The sequence below is a fragment of the Vulpes vulpes genome, chromosome 13, assembly GCF_048418805.1.
Source record: "Vulpes vulpes isolate BD-2025 chromosome 13, VulVul3, whole genome shotgun sequence".
Taxonomy (NCBI): domain Eukaryota; kingdom Metazoa; phylum Chordata; class Mammalia; order Carnivora; family Canidae; genus Vulpes; species Vulpes vulpes.
Window position 1 is genome coordinate 69,404,057 of NC_132792.1, and position 17,542 is coordinate 69,421,598.

The 17,542-nt window shown below is 36.2% G+C and overlaps 1 long non-coding RNA gene across 1 annotated transcript; it reads right to left on the bottom strand.

Annotated features, from left to right (window-relative positions):
* Nucleotides 1–223: 223 nt before the first annotated feature.
* Nucleotides 224–16,735, bottom strand: LOC112931776 (uncharacterized). The gene is made up of 3 exons (XR_003237359.2): nt 16,305–16,735; nt 10,503–10,568; nt 224–590 (listed from the first exon to the last, which is right to left on the bottom strand). It is a non-coding gene; the product is annotated as an uncharacterized lncRNA (long non-coding RNA).
* Between the last annotated feature and the right edge of the window lie 807 nt (nt 16,736–17,542).

Genomic DNA, 17,542 nt, shown 5'->3' on the forward strand with positions numbered 1-17,542 from the left:
AAAGACTGAAATGGGGCACCTGGGTGGCTCAGAGGTTGAGCATCTGCCTTTGACTCAGGTCATGATCCTGGGGTCCTGAGATCAAGTCCCACATAGGGCTCCTTGAAGGGACCTTGTTTCTTTCCCTGCTTATGTCTCTGCCTCTCTCTGTGTGTCTCTCATGAATAAATAAATAAAATCTTTTTTAAAAAAGACTGAAATACAAGAAAAAGCACAGGGCAACAAATTAGTAAATGCATGAGTTAATGTTTTAAAAAGATGTTACCTTAGTGTCTCTCATTTTTATACTAGTTTCAATAAAATACTAACCACCAAAAGAACTTCTGCAAATAAATAAAATGGTCAAAAAATTTGACTTCATAAAAGATGATATTCAAACGGCCAACAGACATATTATAATGTACTCAACTTTATTAGTAATCAGGGAAAGAAGATTAAACTCAAAGTCTAAACACCACTGAAACTACATGTATACGCTGATAATGCACCTGTACATCAGCATGATCACCTCAGAAGAGTTCAGCATTATTCAGCAGACTTGAAAATTTACACTCCATATGACATATCAGTTCTGCACTGACGTAGGGAACCTAAGGGAATAAAGACCCACATGTGTCAGGAGACAAGTACAAGAATTTTCAAGGCGGCCTTGCTGTAATGAATACTACAAATAACCCAAATAGCCACCAACAGTAGAATTTCTTAGTAAATTGTGGTACATTCAACAAAGGAGCATTATGTGTCAATGCAAATGAATGAACTACAACTGCATTCAGCTGAATGGATACATCTCACAAGCATAATGCTGAATGAAGGAAACAAGAAACAAATGAATCCATACTATGGTTCCATTTCTACGTGGTTCTCAAATAGTCAGAAACTAAACCTTATTGTTTAGGAATGCTTAAGGAATTGTAAATTGTTGTAAATTGTTAAAGGCAAGAAAACAATAATGAGAAGAAAGACAGTAAGAGGGACTTCTATTTGGGAAAGGGAGTGGAGGACTCCTAGGTGGCAGCCAACATTCTCTGGGAATAAGTGTTGGTAACATGAGTAGTCGCCTCATAATTATTCATTAAACAAATTATATATTTTTTCTTTGTTTTTTTTTCTACTTTTTGTATATCTTATAATAAAATAATAAAAAGACGAAAAATAAATGGATTGCTCTGTACTTTTAAATTAGATTATTTTCCTATTTTTCTGCACATTTCATAATGAAAGAAAGATCTTTGAAGGAGGGAGTTGACTATACTCCTGTACTAAGCCTCTAAATAAAAAATTTCAGAGCAAATAATTAATTTCTTTCTTTATACCTTAAAATTTGTTGTTCTCCTTCTTATACTCCCTTTCCCAATAGAATCCTGTCTGGTTCAACTTTCCCTTCTTGTTCTCTTTTCTCTAATTACTCTCCTCCTTTGGGGAATTCTCAAAGTACCATTCTTTATTTCCTTTTTCTGATCATCTTTAAAATATAATCCACAATGTCCACCTGCATTTCTTCACATCTTGGCCTCCCACTAAGCCTCTACCATTGGGTTTTTGTCTCTACCAATCAACTGAGTGCACAATTCTTCTGGAAGTCACGTTCAATAACTTTGTTCAGTATCCCAGGCCCTTGAGTTTTGTGCTGGAAAAGCTTGGTTTTATTGTATTTAAAAAACAAACAGACAGACAAACAAACAAAAAACCTGGAAATGCAAACACAGGCTGATACCATCAGGAGAAAGGATAAGGGAACTGGTAGGAAAGATTTGGGGGCAGAGGATAAAAAAACATGTGCATGAAATACGAATAAGTTTCAAAGCGAGATAAAATGTGAAAGGGAAAGAGATAACACATATGGAATTAGAAAGGGCTTCAGAAAAGTATGGGGGGGGGAAGAGAAGAAGGGGATTTGATATTGAAGAGCGTGTGTGGAGGGCAGAATTCTGGACTTTGCCCCTTCACATATTTTACCTCAGATAATTCTCACACTAATCTGTGGTGTGGACACCATCATTCCCATTTTACATAAATGAAACTGAGGCTCAGAAAGGTTTAGTATCTTCCCAAGATTAATAATAGAAAAGCATGAAAATGTCTGGATAGTTCAGTCAGTTAAGTGCCTGACTCTTGGTTTCAGCTCAGGTCATGATCTTAGGGTCCTGTGATGGAGCCTCATGTCAGGCTCCGTGCTCAGTGCAGAGTCTGCCTAAGATTCTCTCTCCCTTCCCTCTGCCCCACAAGACAGCTAGTGCTCTCTTTCTCTCTCTCTAAAATAAATTTAAAAGTCTTAAAAAAAAAAAAGACACCTTCAACAGAACCTGTAGGCAGGGCAGTTGAATCTACAATAAAGGCAGCAGAATTTGATGATCAAAGTGGACAGGTTACTGGTTCTCAGTTTTAGAAGGAGCTTGTCACTCAGGAGCTGTTCACTCCCAAGGAAGGGAAACGATCTCTTTGCAGTCAGGGAAGACTCTGCAAAAATTCCCCAGTGATAAAAATCCTTCTGAAGAGCTTACCCATGCACAGCAAAGACTTGTCATTGCAGTGAGGAGAAATCGGAGGTAAATGAGAAAGGAGAGCAAAAGGAAATTCTTCATGAGAAAAACATCAGACAAATTCCGATTGAAGGGCATCCCACAAAACCTGACCAGTGTGCCTCAAAACTGTTAAGGTCATCAAAAATAAGGAAAGTGAGAAACTCTCACAGCCAGGAAAAGCCTAAAGAAAACTGATGGCTATATGGAGTGTGCAATCCTACATGAGTGCTGGACAAAAACAAAAACAAAAACAAAGTACAAACTAAGGAAATCTGAATAAATGATCAACTTTAGTCAATAATAATGTATCGATATTGGTTCCTTAACCACAGTCAAGGTGCCAGATTAATACAAATTAATAAAGAGGGAAACTGGGTGAAGGTATGTGGAAACTTTCCACTATCTCTTAAATTTTTCTGTAACTCTAAACTTGCTTAAAAGTTAAGAGTTCTTGGGGCACCTGGGTGGCTCAGTGATTGAGTGTCTGCCTTTAGCTCAGGTCATGATCCCAGAGTCCTGGGATGGAGTCCCACACCAGGCACCCCATAAGGAACCTGCTTCTCCCTCTACCTATGTCTCTGCCTCTTTCTGTGTGTCTCTCATGAATAAGTAAAATCTTAAAAAAAAAAGTTAAAGTTCTTTTTCTTTAAAAACAAAAAGATATTTTTGTACTGTATTTATATTAGGTAAAATGGAGAACATGGAGACCCTGCCATAAATCTAAAGTTAGATTGTGGTTAAGATTAGCATGTTTCGGGAATATTAAAAAATCAAATAAGAAACAAATACTAGAGATTATCACAGTAGCGTGCTTTGGTTTACTAGGAGTCCTAAGATGAAGATTTGAAGGGTACTTTTATAAATCAAGATTCACTGAAAAGTAAAATTTGGATTTGAAGAGCAAGAGTTATTTACTATTTAGGATTGTATTTGCACCACAATTCTATTCTATTTATAGGAAAATCAGAAGTATTAAAAACAGAGCCTTTTTCCACCCAGCCAATTGCTTTCTAAATTACATGAGTTATTATGTAAAATGGACTTAATCTTTTATCATCCATTTGAGATATTACCATTCATTTGAGACCACAGGAGTTATTACATATCTAAAGTGACATTTTTATCTTCAATAAATTCTAATTCAGTTCATATATTAACTGGAGAAACACAATTTTAGTGTGCTTAATCAAAATGCTTTATGGATTCCTCATTCCATACCAGTAATAGTAGTAGGATGCTTTAACAAAAATAATAATTAAAGTATTCATTTGAATAACCATAAGGAGGGTTTTCTCTTCAGTCCCTTTAAGGGAACCTGTCTAGTAGACCAAGCTTGTTTGGCAATTCATACTCCCCAAAGGTGTCATCATAATTCCATGATTCAATTATTTTCCTAATTTCCCATTTGCTTCGGGTTTCTCTATAGGTACCATTTGTCAATTTGACTTCAAATAACTCATAAATAACTTAGAGTCTTAAAACCCATAAACACACCTTTATTGTCACTCCTTTAAAGCCATATGTTTTAGTAACCCAGCACTCATTTGATTTTAACACGACTGACAAACCTATGATGATTAGAATTGCTGTTTTATTTTATAGCACAAATTGCTGAAAAGGGTACACCTTTCCATAATTATAAATAGTATTTGCACAATGGCATATTCTGAACTATATTTGATTTATTTAGATAAGCCTTTATATATCCTGTTGGTGTCTAAGATTTATTTTTATCTTAAGGTATATTTTTGGTTTAAATTCAGAGTTTTCTGGTTTTTTAGACTTACATGCCCTTTTTATAATAATATTCCTTCATTCAAGATTTATAACCTTCCCAATATCATTGACTGTGAGCTTAAAGAACTTACATTACTGTGTATGTTTTTAAATGTAATTTTCTATTTCACTTTTCAATATCTTCACTTCTATGACCACACAACAACTAAGAGGTTATTATATCTCAGAACTAAAATGTCCTTTGGTCAAATTTTTAAAGATTCCTTTCAAGTTAAACCTCTGTAGCTGTATGCTTATATTCTACACAGACACAAAAACAACAGTGTTACCTAAATCTCCTCAAAAGTTTGTTTTACTATTTCTATAACCTTTCCTTGAAAGTAATTTCTGCTCCAAGAATGGAAATCACATATTTAACTCTTCTTCCAACTCCAGTAGGAATGATGACCAGCCACCCTCTTGAACAATACAAATACTTTAAACAATCTTTGAGTCATCTCTCTCTTTTTTTTTAAGATTTTATTTATTTATTTATTTATTTATTTATTTATTTATTTATTTATTTTAAAGACAGTGGGAGGGGAGGGGAGAGGCAGAGAGAGAGAGAATCTCAAGCTGACTCCCACTGAACATTTAATTTTTCAATCCCATGATCCCTGAGATCATGACCCAAGCCAAAATCGGGTCAGTTGCTTAACCAACTGAGTGCCTGGCACCACTTGAGCCATCTCCTAACCAGAAAAAAAATGATTACAAAATATTGAACTTGTAAAAAAAGTCCTTATTTTTTCTTTCTTGCTTTTTCCGTTTTTTCCCATATATGCCAAATAAGGTGAAATTTCATGCTAGCACACAAACACAGCACCAGGCTTTGTTTTTGCTTTTATCACAGAAATGGCATACATTCATTTTCAACTTCGAATCTCTTTTTGACTATTAATATCATTTAGGGATACAAATTAAACTTCAAAAAGAACAAGCCTTAAATAATTTAGTCATAGCTTAAGGCAATTCTTTCTAAAGTTTTCACAGAGGATTTCAGGTTATACAGCTGAAATATTTACCGTTAAAACACGTTTTGAATGTCCCTGTCCAGAGCCATAAGCTTGATTTTGACAAATACTAGTTCTTAAGTAAAGTAATTTCAGACTTCATGTCTAGCCACTTTCTTTCAATTTTTTAATACTCTGAGGATGTCTGGGCCCAATAATCTTTTAAACTTTAAATACAGGTTTTAGCTACTCTCCATTGCATTAATCACTCATTTGAAGTATTTTAACAAGTAAGGAAATAAATCAGCATGAAGTGGGATAAGCTAAAATCTTGCTAGAGAGTTAATAGAAACCTGCACGCAATTTGAGGAAAATCTGCACAGACATAAATTTGTTGATCATAGGATAAATTGGAGCAGAGAAAAAAGCACATTCGTAAGAGAAAGGAAGGAATATGAAAGCAAAATGTACTTTTTATTTCTTGGTACATTTTATAAAACTAATTGGTCTAGGGACACCTGGGTGGCTCAGCGGTTGAGCATCTGCCTTTAGTTCAGGGCGGGATCCCAGGGTCCGGGGATCGGTTCTCATTGGGCTCCCTGCCAGGAACCTGCATCTCCCTCTGCCTATGTCTCTGTCTCTCTCTGTATCTCTTGTGAATAAGTAAATAAAATCTTTTAAAAAAAAAAACCTAATTGGGGATCCCTGGGTGGCGCAGCGGTTTAGCGCCTGCCTTTGGCCCAGGGCACAATCCTGGAGACTTGGGATCGAATCCCACATCAGGCTCCCTGCATGGAGCCTGCTTCTCCCTCTGCCTATGTCTCTGCCTCTCTCTCTCTCTCTGTGATGACTATCATAAATAAATAAATTAAAAAAAAAAAAACCTAATTGGTCTAAAACGTGATATTTGAATTTAGAAACTCCTATACCCCATCTACCTCATGCAGAAAGATTATTTATAAATAGTATATAGTATATTCACCTAGTTAGTTAGGTAACATTATATAGTTAAAATGTAAGCCACCTATTTATTATCAGTTTAATCACAAGCACTGTGATTAGTCTTCCACCGTTGACACTTCATGGTTCCATGACTTTGAGAGAGGACTAAAAAGAAACAAATGGTTATCTTCAATCTTAAAGAGTACAGTTTTCAGGATTAGCATTCTTTCCTTCCTTACATAAATTCCACACTATCATAAATTTTATTCTCATTATATAAACTAAAAAGAGATGTACTCACATCTTTATATTAATTAGAAATCATAGTAGAATGTTAACTGAATTATCTCAGACCTGTATCTAATTTAAAGTGATGGTTTATAAGCTAAATAAATTTTTCTGGGTCAATTACTTCTGTGCTCAGTAAAAATAATACTCTAGCCAATGATAAAAGTTGAAATTAAAGAATGAGAAAAAGCAAGAAATTCTCTGTATGATTAGTTGCCTACTTGGGGATTTCTGAAAGAACAAATTTATGGAGTTAATGTAATGAGCTAGTCTGAGATCTCTTCCAAGAACATCAGCTTGTCTAATTAGGTTTTTGGACAATTTGCCAACCATAAATAAGTTACAGGAAAAGTTTCTAGTTTCTGTGAGTAATATATTTTCCTATCACTCCATTTCATACAATTTGGCCTTCTTTCAAATCCCTCATTTATTCTTGAATATTTGTAACTGATGATTACTCTTTTATTGATGATGGCCTGATCCTGTTACTTCCAAATAAATTGCCTGTTGACTGATAACCTTCTGAGGAACTACCTCCTTTAAAATGGGCTTAGCATATATTTTCCTTTCTGGCTTTCTAGCAGCCAGTAAAATCTAATAATGTGGGTCATTTTAATGACTCAAACTTTAATAAACACTTAGAACCTGTGTTCACTTTAATGGTTAACAATTAATAAAAAATGTGGCACAAAATTGGTGAATATTATGTTGTACCTTATTTAACTCAGCTTATAGGATTCTTACAGTTTAATTATGCCCTGTATAGTTGCAACATGCTTCCCAAATGGCCCAGAAGCAGTAAACATATGGTGAACTACAAATCCAAATTTGTCACTTTATTTTGATATTAAGGATATCGAATATAAGTTATGATGGGAATGAGCTATTATATATATTCACACTGAGTAACAATGGTTGAGTTTGGGTTTTTCTGACCCTACTTTTGTTGTAGAGGGTCATTTTAGTTTGCATACATTTGAAAATAAAAAAGCTTTTCAGTTTATATTAATCATAATTGATAGGTGGCACACAACTGAATATTACTTAGAAGACCATTGGTCCTTTCTTCTCAGAAAAGAAACAAAACGTTTGTGAGGTAATCCTTTCTCCTTTTGACAAAGCGGGCCAAGGGTGACTCAATATAAGTTAGGATCAGTTTTGAGTAATCTCTCTATTCTAAATAAACAACCTATGGTTTTTCCCCCCTTTTATTTGTTCCCAATTTTATGAAGATATAATTGGCATATTTTAAATATTGTATCAGTTTAAAGTGAACAATATTACAATTCAATATATGTATATAATGCAAAATGATTACCACAGTAAATTTAATTAATATCCATCACCTTGCATGATTCCAATTTTTTTGTGATGAGACTTTTAAGACCTACTCTTTTTTAGTAATCTTCAAATATACATTACAGTATTATTAACTATAATCATCATGCTATACATTATATCACCAGAACTTATTAACCCTACAACTGGAAGTCTATACCTTTTGATTCTTTTTACTCCCTCTACCTTCCCCCCCTCACCTCTCTGGCAACCACCAATTTGTTCTTTGTTTCTATGAGTTCAGTTTTCTTAGATTCCATGTATAAGAGAGATCATACAGTATCTTTTTCTGTCTGATTTATCTCACTTAGCATCATGTCCTCAAGGTCCATGCATATGGTCACTAACAGTAGAATCTCCCTTATCGTGGCTGAATAAAATTCCATTGTCTATATGTTTTACATTTTCTTTATCCATCAGTTCATCAATGAATACTTAGGTTGTCTCCATGTCTTGGCTACTGTGAAAAATACTACAACGAACATGGAAGTACAGATACCTCTTCAGAATAGTGGTTTCATTTCCTTCCGATATATCCAAGAGTGGAACTGCTAGATCGTATGGTAGTTTTATTTTTAATTTTTCAAGGCACCTCTATACCGTTTTACATCCTCCTAACAGTGCACAAAGGTTCCCTTTTCTCCACATCTCTTTGTGAGGTAATTTTAATTTTAACTTCATGAGGTGGTACAAGTGTGGTGGCATAAAACTGTTTTAAGTAGCAGTTAAACCACACCACAGGCCTTCTTTACCTGCCATACCACACAGCGCACGTGGGTGAAAGAAAGGAAAGAATAGCCTTCTCATACTATTTGTACTAATTAGGAAGGCAAGGAAGGCCGATCCAAGGCAGGATCCAGGAGGTCCAGCTTAGCTCCAGCCAACTCTAAAGAAAACAAGCAAATTTTAATTCACATTGTAATTGATTGTATTTAGGAATAAACTTAATGTTCAGGCCATGAGGCTTTAATGGGTGAGTAGCAGTCTAAAGACAGATTGCAACAGTTATAGCTTGACCATTGGTCATCATCATACGAGCAAAGAACACTTCTAGTGGAGAAGCAATAACAATGTCTTATTTTGTACTGTTGGGTTTTAGGTAATGTGGAAGCCAGTGCTAAGACAGAAAGTCAGCCTCTCTTTCACCTATTCATCTGTCTTCTTTGAATTAGGCTTCTTATGATGAAATAGGTAGACACTGTGATTGTTTATGCGAAAGAAACCAACAAAAGAGGTTGATTTTCTGGAACCTCAAATCATTGTCCCCTTAAAGCCCCTTTCCCATATGGCTCTGTTGTCCTCAGCGTTATTCAGTGATACAAACCTTAGTTATTCATCAATTTCTGGAGTTACCCATCCCAGGCTCCCCCTCGCTCTCTTGCTACGTTAATAGTTAATAGTTCCCCTGAAATCCTATCACTTTGCTGGAGGATTGATGTAAGTCTCCAGCAATTAACATAATTACAAGCCTGATTATCTTCTAATTGCATTATGAGTATTTGGTTATTCACTACACAAATTAGAGAAAATTAAAGAGGAACAAGATCCTGTGGTGTGGGCGTCAAGCTTTCTAAAACAGTTATGAGCATTTAAATGCAAAGTAATAACTCAAAGGTGAAGGCCATTTTACATTTCTCTTGGCTAATAATTGACACATTTCATTTTGGAGAAAGGTCCTTTCTTTTCCTTGTTTTTTTTTTTTTTTTTTTTTACTTGTTTTGTGTTTTTATTTATTTGTTTGCTTGTTTGCTTTTTGTCTTTATTAAGGTACACAAAACTCTCGATGGCTTAAAAATTCTGTCCAAAATCCCAGAAGCATAAAATAAACTGCAACAATTCCATATGGTCTGTGTTGGTTCATGTAATAAGATCAGAGTAAATGAATAAATGACAGTTAAAAGTATTCTAAGTAGGACTTGGAAGCTGTACCTAAAAACAGTACTAATTTCTTAAAAATCATCATCACCTCCATCCTGGGAACATTCTTGTAATAAAGAAAATAAAGCATTAAACTCTGAGGTGTGTGGTCTTCATTGATTATGCTGCAATATCAGACTTGGAAAATTGAATTTGTCATGAGACAGAGGCAGGAGCATTTACGATTAGGTACTCTATGGTGGAAGAAACAGTCACCCTTCTGTTACTATTCCTGTGTGTGTCGATTTAACTCACTTTCATTCTTGCTGCCCTGCCTCTGCTTGACCCTCCAGGGAATAACACCTCTTCTAGTACAACAACCATACCTGATAACACAGAGCAAAACAAAGGAACCAAATAGGACCCTGTTCGAGTAATTAAACAAGGAGTCCACTAGACTAGGGTGGCTCTAATGCTTCGGTGGACACCAGAAGCAAACAGAAACCGAAGCCAGGATCAATTCCTTGAAATGCTTCAAAGATGAGAAAGGAAACCTAAAAACGACCAATCACAAGCAGCCAACTTGTCTTTCCCAAATAAGGCAGCTTAAGTTTTAGCCAATCAAATCATTTCCTTGCTTTGCCCCTGCCTTTCCTCAACACCTGTTGGTTCCATAAAAACTTTTCCCCAACCCTTTTTGGCTAAAAGCATCAAACCATTTTCTTTTTGGTGCTGCCTTTAGATTCCCGTCAATGTTTGTTGAAATTTACTCGTCAAAATTTTAATGTACCTCAGTTTATATTTTAATAACACAAACACATACTTTTCTTGATTCCTCATTATATGTTTGGGAACAGCTGATGTTTTCAAAGAGAAGTTTTATTAAGTCCTAGGAGAGAACAAAGTGAGAATAATTAGAGGGGGGAAAAAACAACATAAAAATAGCCAAGGCTCTAAAATATAGGCACCCCAACTCCATAGGAATTCCCCCAGTACTATTCATGATTCCTTGACAAATGGCTACTTGCAGACACCTACAAGGTATGTGTTGCATTATTTCCTCCACCACAAACACAATATTTTTAATGTCTCATTATTTTTCAAATTAGGAATCACACTCAGGTTTCCTAACCCATCTTGGGCTCTAGTAGTGAGAAGAATATACTATTTCCATGGCCATTTGACAGGACTAGATGAACAATGGTCTTCATCAGCACATTCAGGAAAACCCTGCTTACTAATCTCCCTGCTTCTGATATGATATGATGTGGTCCTATCTGGTCAGGAATAGGAACACCAAAAGATTTGTCTGTAAGTAGCTTTTACTTAAGAATCTCTTTTTCTAACCATCCTGAAAGGGTAGAAGTGTGCAAGAAAGGACTTATGCTTATAGTAGGTTCCTTGCTGACAGCTGAAATCTTCTTGGCAATTCACAGTTCATCTTGCCTGAAAGTGAGAAACCATACACTGGTGATTCTACATGTGCTTTTGTTAAAACTGTAGCCCACATAAAATTTTCTCCTGGTTAAATAAGACATCTTAGCTGCTACACAAATTATTCCTCATTGGTAACATACTAACATCCTGTACTCTGAACTCCCATGGCATTTTGATCTTCCCTTCACTTGACTTTGGTTAATTCACTCAATCAAGACCTATTTAGTGAACATCTACCGTATGTTTGACCAAACCAGATGTAGGCTTGCCTTCCTGAAGCACAGTGGCAAGTAAGAGACACTCGCAGAACTGTGTGAAAATAGCAGAATTATACAAGGTGCTACAGGAGCTCAAAGGAATGAGCAATACTGGAAAGATTTTAATTTTAATTATAAAAAGCAAGACAGGCAAAGTTGAGTGGGGACTGGGGAAAGATCAATACAGGAAATACAAGTGTGCCAAGTAAGAAATGTAAGGGAACGTCATGTGCAAAGAACAAAGAAAAGTGACTATGGCATGTTTAGCGAAATGACTTGCTATGGTGTCTGGAACATTACATGTGAAAGGAGGGAGTATTTTTACAGCTTATATATTTGGTTAATCAAAGTTGCCCCATCGCTCATTTAATGTCTGCCCTGGACTACAATATCTTTAAGTATACTCATGATACATATCCTAGTCATCATTCAAACTTCTGCACACAGCACCATCTAGGTGCACTTAGTAAATACTGGCATAATGCAACTGAACTGAGGTGGGCTTGGAGCCTGATCAGGAAGCAGGACCTGATGTGAATTACAGGCCATGAGAAGGGGTTTGAACATTATCTTGAGCACAAGGAAAGATTATCTAAAGGATTTCAACAAGAGGAGAACATAACCCCACTTGAATTTTGGAAATGCAGATTATTTATTTATTTATTTATTCATTCATTCATTCATTCATTTAATAATTAACAGTGATTGAGTTTCAGGTGACATGATTCTGTCTGGAAACACAATGGTAAACAAAACCAGATATAGCCTCAGCTTTCATACAGTTTAGCATCTATGTGTTGAGAGTATGTGTTAGATGCTATGATGAAAGAGACAGTGTCCACTCAGATCATGTTGTAGGAGAGTCTGAACTAGGTTGCTGGATCAAGAGAATTTTCCTGAGGAAATGATACTTGAGGCGTGGTCTGTAATACAAGAAGGAATCCTGGGCAGTGTGTGGGGGAGGAGACGAGTGTGTGAAGAAGAATATTCCAGACTGAGGGCATGTGGCAGAAAGGAAAGTGGAACTTCTGAAGAAGAGAAAGAAGGTGGACAGAATGGGAGCACAAGTGGCAAGGGAGAACAGATGAGAAGAGAGGAGAAGAGGAAATTAGGGCTAGATCATTCATGGCATTGGAGCCACGGTAAGGACTCTATTCTCTTGGGAAATGTAATTCAGAATGTTTGAAAATATCACGTTACTGTAGTGAGGAAAACAAGATTTGGCTGAAGGAGCAGGAGTGGCTATTGAGAGGCTAATAGAGACCATTAGAGTTTTCAGGAAATTCGGGGCTTATATTCTGGATCAGAAGAGTAACAATGCTAATGTGGAAATGTTAATGGATAATAGATATTTAACAGGTGGCATCTGTAAGATTGGTAGAGGGTTAGACAATGAGAAGTTATTGAGGAAATAAGAAATGACAAAGATGATTCCAGGGTTTCTGACTTAAAGCCTAAAAAAGAGAAGCTTGTGATTCAGAATCTTACATGTTGATCTTGGGAAGTTTTGAGACATTCAGATAGAAATATTTAACAGCTTAATCTGGGTCATAGAAAAGAAATCCAGAGAATCAGAATAATAAGCACGATTGACCTGCAGACCCTGTCATTCCCTTGGGAGAGAGATTTAAGGGACAAGAGAATTAAGGAATTCTGTGGAGGAAGATATACCTACAAAAGGAAAAGAGGAGAGGGTTCAGATGGAAGGACATGGATTGGAGTAAAGGAGACTTTGAGGATGGGTTAGGGGAAGACTCAGGTAGGCCTCAGTTCAACAAGCCAACTGAGACACAAGGGTGACTTGAATGAAGATAATGTCCACAGGAATAGAAGAAAATGGAATGGCTGCCAGAGAGCCTTAGTATGTGGTTTGAGTAACTAGGTAAATTCATAGAGATAGGAAACAGTGATAGGCATTGTGGGGTTTTGGGGGGTGGGGAAGGGGAAACAAAAATTTGAATTCACTTTAGAATTTGGCTAAAAGAATGGTGCTCAAAAACTCGGCAAGAAAAGTATCAGTGGGTGGATCAGAATATTAGCCTGATTGAAGAGGGCCAACATTTAAACTTATGTTACAGTTATTTAAACAGTTCCTACTAGATTTAACTTCAACAGAGAAGGAAGCAGGGGAAGATGGTAGGATGGACAGAAGAAGAAAGATAACATGAGCCAGTAATTCACACCCAAGGAGAAAAAATTAATAATTATTAAAAGAAAATCTAACTGATAACACAGAGATGCAAGTTAAAACAATGACATATCTACTCCTGGCAGAAAATTAAAACAAAAGCCAGGCCACTGCAGCTTGTTCACTTACAGTTTATATTTCCAGCTTTGCTTTTAACACAACAATACAGAGGAAAGATTTTTCACAGCAACAATATTTATGATACAAATTTTATTTTATTACTTTTTAAAAGATTTTATTTATTTATTCATGAGAGACACACACAGAGAGAGAGAGAGACAGACAGAGAGAGAGACAGACAGACAGACAGAGAGAGATAGGCAGAGACACAGGCAGAGGGAGAAGCAGGCCCCATGCAGGGAGCCTGATACGGGACTCGATCCCAGGTCTCCAGAATCACACCCTGGGCTGAAGGTGGTGCTAAACCGCTGAGCCACCTGGGCTGCCCTATGATACAAATTTTAAAATGTGAATCAAATGCCTCCTAAATGTCCAGAAATACCAAAACTGCACACCTTCTATAATATGATGCAATCATGTGAAGTAATAATTATAAAATTACTCACAAGTTTAAATCTAGTTATCATCTAAGGTGAAGCAAAACAAAAAAAAAATGACTTTTATTCTATGGTTGTGGGGACAGTCATGCCCACAATTGAGTCTTTGTTGTACTTTGGGCATTCGGAGTGGACCTGACTTTCCTGGCTATGAGAAAGGGGCAAGAAGACCCATCTCACAAACAGACTTCTACAGTTTCTCCCATACCAGTCGCCAATATTTGCTGTTCCAAGTTTCCTCCCAGACAACCATGCTGACAGAACCGGAGAGAGAGCATGGATTTGCAACACTGTGCTTCAGAATTTACAGTGACTCCCATCAAAATCATGGAAGAAAGAACTGCTGTCCTCAGAACTTTCTCAAAACCTCATCTCCAAACCCATTTTTCATGAGCTCATCCTTGGACTGTAGCACCAACTCCTCTCAAACATCTCCCCTGACTTTCTCCAAGGCAGAGCTAACTAGACACAAGTTACTCATTCCTATTTGCTTCTTTTGTAAAGTAGAGGTTTGTGGCAGGGAGCATTAAGAAAAAAAAAAATACACACACACACACACACACACACACATAGACATACAAGATGCATATGTCTATATACTTATATATGTATGTGTGTGTGTGTGTGTGTGTGTGTGTATACATACACACCCATGTGTAAATGTAAATATAGTTAGTTAACAAGGACTTGCTGGGCACTACACCTTTTCTTGAATTTACTAGTAACATATTCTACTTCTAATACCAAACTTTGATAACTTTTTATACTCCTATAAATAAAGAATATTTCAGAATACCACCTCTGGCCCAGTCATGATTACTCTTCAGCTATGAGTAGTCTAAAAGGTAAAATTTTTAAAATTAAAGGTGTTTCACTAGGATTAGCCAAAAGACATTATTTTTCAATTTAAAACTCTATGTTGTTTTAATTTTTTTGTGCAATAATAAATTTTTTAAATTAACATACAACTTTAAAATCAACATAAGTACTTATTAATTAATAAAAGTTTCTCAAATGGGAATTTAAAAATCTTCCCCAGTGACTTCTCAGGGCTGGGAGGAAAAAATAAAAAGATATATATGTGTAAAAGCTTGGTGAATGGCAAGGCACCTCACAAATGAAGCAGATCGTCATTTTAAAAATCTGTACATTTTTAGAACATCTGGTGTGGTAACTTGGACAAACTAGATTCTAAATTATTACTTATGAAATGAACTAATTATTTAATAAGTAGCTGGATTTATGCAGCCAAAGGGTCTCACGGTTTCATACGACACTTTATGCATTTATTATAAAATGAAACTTATAATTTCTGGGAAAATAAAAGTAAAAAATTTTTCCATTGTAGCTGAAATGATTAAGCCATGATACCAAAGGTGGAAAGCAAAAGAGACCTCATTTATTAATTTTCCAGGGGAAGTGGTTTTATTTTATAATGCTTAGTGGAAGATTTTCCACGAGGTTACCATAGAGCCAAACCTTTTTTTTTAAATAGACTTTATTTTTCAGAGCAGTTTTAAGCTCACAATGAAATTGAGAAGAGACAAAGATTTCCCACATACGTCCAGCCACCTCACAATCTCCCCGACCAGCAACATCCTGTGCCAGAGTAGCATATTTGTGACGATTGATGAACCTGCACTGACACATCATTAGCACCCAAAGTCCACAGTTTCTGTTAGGGGTCACTCTTGGTGCTACTCATGGGTTTGGACAAATATACAATGTATCCATCATTGTATTATCACAGAGTAGTTTCTTTACCCTAAAACTTCTCTGTGCACTACCTATTCATCCTTCCCTCCTCCCAAACCAGGGCAACCACTGCCATTTAGCCAAACCTTTATGATAGTTAACACCACTTCTACAAGAAGCCTTTTGATGCTGCCTCTGTTAGTTGGATAAACTTCCTTGGAGCTACCTCTCTCCCACCACCACCATCCCCTACCTTCTTTTCTTTTCCTTCTTTTCTTTTTTTTTTTTTTTTACATTATCTGCTGTAGGACATTTTCTGAAATAAAAACCTACATGCCTTAATGAAGGAAAATTCTTTAAAATTTTAAATGTAAATAACAGTAATGCAATTATTCATTGGAAAAATATGAACTGGACTCCACTGTGAAGTAAGCTGTGGTGATAGAGGAATGATCAAAACAGGTACAACTCCATGTCCTTGTATTACTTACATCTATCAATAATATATGATACATCAAAGTTCTCAGTGTGGAAGGGGCTGGTACCTATTTGCAGCTCCTGGTCCTCCTCCTTTTACCTAGCAATTGAGAAAACAACAAGACAGGATAGTAAATATAAGATTCTTAGTCCAAAGACTACCTACAGTCATCTATGCATGGCTTCCTGGAGTCTGAACAATTTGTCTGTTGCTGCCCTGATGAAGGAATGTCACAGTTAGAACTGGGTTAGGGCTAATGTGATTTTGTCTTCCTTAGATTATTTATCTATAGGTTCCAAGCAGAAATTTCTAAGGTGGGTGCCTGTAGAAACAGAGAGAGCCAAGTTTTCTCTTTATTGCAGTCTCTATGCCAGTTGTAAGAAAAAGAACAGTTATCACATATGGGGGTATAGGCTAAATGCCTCATATGTGTGTATATCCTATCTTACCACATCCTAATAAAATAAGTATTATTGGCCACATATTACCTCCCTCCCCCCTCATGGCATATTTATTTAACATCAACGTTGGCAAAAATGTGACAATACTGAGATGATCAGAAAATTATGAGATGCTATTCTTTTCAAATCTAACAATGATCAAGATATCAAGTAGTAGTTACCATAAACATAAATTAGAAGTGAATTTACTAGTCTCTCTCTCACTTCTTCATTCTGTTGTTTCATCGGAGAAGTATCGAATGTCCTACTCTATACCAAGCCCAATGCTAATTTTAGGAAATGTCATGGTTAATAAGACATAATCCCTGCCTTCCAAGAGTGCTGTTTAGTGCTCAAAGACAACAAGTAAATAGGCAATTAAAATAATGTTTACTAATCGCTAAGCTATGGGTATTTACAGGGTAGCCAGAGAACCGAGATGCATACTAAACAGATATTTTCTGTATACTCCCATCCAACCTCCACACAAATTGTTAAATTCCCCTATGTCCCTCTGAATATGATGTTGGAAGCTATTATGAAAATCTCTAGTAGCTATTTTTAATTTTTTTTACTGTTGCTGGCTGGACCTAAAGTAAACAGAGGTTCTCAAAGCTACAGATTCAGTACCTTCAACTCAACATGAGAGAAGATGTCTAGAAGAACATGTGGGGAAAATAAAAATTAGGCTGGAGAAAGAAGTAGAACACAAGACTTCTTTTAATTAACATGCAAAGGTACTTTGTGGTCACACTGATCATTTCCAAAAAAATGCCTGCCAAATACTCAAAGCTGAAAAAATAGTTTCTAA